General features: G+C 39.5%; 1 protein-coding gene across 1 annotated transcript in view; it reads right to left on the bottom strand.

Annotated features, from left to right (window-relative positions):
- LOC106874346 (uncharacterized) overlaps window positions 1-916 on the bottom strand; it is a 105391-nt gene extending 104475 nt beyond the window's left edge. The window contains exon 1 of the mRNA XM_052974987.1: window positions 697-916. The gene's annotated coding sequence lies outside the window, so the exon portion shown is untranslated. The remainder of the gene's footprint in view (window positions 1-696) is intronic.
- Between the last annotated feature and the right edge of the window lie 1584 nt (window positions 917-2500).

Below are 2500 nucleotides of genomic sequence, written 5' to 3'. Positions count from 1 at the left end.
GGTGTTGTTTTTGTTACAGATATTGATGGTTGTCGGGGCTAGGGGTGGGTGGATGGGTGGGTAGCAGTGACGTTGTGTTGGTAGAAATGGTGGCGGTGTCGATGTTGTTAAGTGTTGTGATAATTATTTTGTATACATCGTAGTCATATTGTGGTTGTTCTTAATGGTGTTGTTGATGGTAGTGGTGACGGTGGTGGTAGTAGTGGTGGTAGTAGTTTTAAAGGTGATGTGTTGATCGTTGTGATGACGATGATGATGATGTTGTGCTGTTGTTATTCTTAATGCTGGTGATGATAGTAATGATGGTGGTGGTGGATTGGTGGCGGAACTAGACGCCTGCGTGGTGTGGATGCAGAATCTGCTAGATGTCGTTGTGGTCAGCACTCGTCCAGAGACCTGTGCTCCGTAGAAATCTCGTTCAAATTCTTCCAGTCTTCGAGTAGTTATACCATGACGGAATCAAACAACAACAGTAATAACAATAACAACAACGTCAAGTATAATGATGATGATGATTGTAAACACTAGTAGTAGTAGTAGCTAACGGTGTGTTGTGGCGCGAATGTTGCAAAACAGGTAAAAAAAATCATAAAGAAAACAAGAAATCGTCAAAGCTAATTGAAACAAAATAAAACAAGGACGATAACAACCGCAATAATAATAATAATAACAATAATAACAACAGTAATGACTAACCTGGAAATATCGATGTTGTGGTTTCGTTCCAAAGGAGGAAAACGGTAAGAAGATGCCAAATGGAAGCGGACCGAATAACTAATGGGAGGTAGACCAAAGAGGGAGAGAAGGAGGAGGAGGCGGAAGATGATAAGAAAGAGGGGAAAGGAGGAGGAGGAGGGGTAGGCAGAGAGTAAGAGGTGGCGGTATTGTTGTCGTTGGCTTGCTTTGCAGCAACAGTAGTAGCAATAGTTGTTGTTGTTGTTGAGGGGGGGTAGAAGAAAGACGAGATTTGAAGGTAGTAGGAGGTAATGGCGGCAATTGTGAAAAAAAAAGAACAAAAACAAAGATGTAGAAAAGAAACACGAAGAGGAGAGTGAGTAGAAGGGTGAGGAGCAAAGAAGACTAAGAGGAATGGTCGGAGGTGCTGAATGTGAAGCAGCAAGAAATGTAGAGAAGTGGGAGAGGGAGGGAGAGAGATGGAATGGATAGTGAGAAGAGAGAAATATAAAGAGGACGAATAAGCGGAAGTTGTGGTAGGAGGAAGAGAAAGAGTGGCAGAGAGAGAGTGAAAGCAAGAAAGTAAAGTGAAAGTGAAACTAGAAATATCAGTTCTGTATATGTAAGTGGGTGTGTCTGTGTCACTGTATGCAGTGTGTGTGTGTGTGTGTGTCTGTGCGTGTCTGTACAAGCATGGCTGTTTATACCTACGGCCAGGTGTGTGTGTCAGTGTGTACGTATATGTGCGGGTGTGTGTTTGTATGTGAGTGATCTTGTGTGAGTGTTAACATGGTGGGTGTGTGCATGCGCGTGTGTAGTGTGTGAGAATATTATATGTTTGTGCATGTGTGAATACGTCGGCATGTGTGTCTGTGTGTTCGAGCATGACTGTCTATATTCAGGTGTGTGTGTGTGTGTGTAACTGTGTGCGTGCGAGTAAGAGTGGTGGAAATTGGAATGAACGTGAAAAGACGGTGTGAAGATAAACCAAGCTAAATATATCACAAAGATGTGTATGTATGCTTGTCTGTGTGTGTGTGTGTGTGTGTATATCAATATATATATATATGTGTGTGTGTGTGTGTATAGATACATACATACACACTTGTTTGCGAATATATATATATGTGTGTGTGTGTGTGTGTGTATTTGCGTGTGTACAGCTGGAAATATGTGTGAATATGTAAATAATAATGTGCTACACCTTCCATTTAACTACACATTTAAACACATATACACACACACATATATATATAAATATATATATATGTACATGTATGTATACATACATGTATGTATATATATATATATATATATATACACACACACACACACACATATATATATATATGCACATACTCATTGAAGTATGCATCTTTAAATGTTAGTCTTCTTGAAAGGTGTTTAATTAATTCTAAGAATTATCATCTGTACACGTTAACTATACAAAAACATGCACACATACACACCTACACAGGCATATATCTGTGTGCATACATACGTTTGTCTTAATGTTGATATAGATATATAGATAATGTACATCGATACATCTGTGTGTTTGCGTGTGACGACAAAAGGTTTTTGGTATATACTGACTAATAAATAAATTATTTTTATCTAGCTATCTTTCAGTCTGTCTGCAAATATATCTATCTGTCCAAATTTTTCGTACACAAGCCTACACGTGTGCGCGCGCGCGCGCGCACACACACACACACACAGTTATTTAAGAAATATTGATTACGGTCGAAGTAATCTTCTCTGATGAGGACTATCGAGGCCGGAAAGTGTTATGAGTTGTCTCCCATAGTTCAGATTTAGTTCC

Source organism: Octopus bimaculoides, chromosome 20 (assembly GCF_001194135.2).
Source record: "Octopus bimaculoides isolate UCB-OBI-ISO-001 chromosome 20, ASM119413v2, whole genome shotgun sequence".
Classification (NCBI taxonomy): domain Eukaryota; kingdom Metazoa; phylum Mollusca; class Cephalopoda; order Octopoda; family Octopodidae; genus Octopus; species Octopus bimaculoides.
This window is presented reverse-complemented; position numbering and strand designations above follow the sequence as displayed.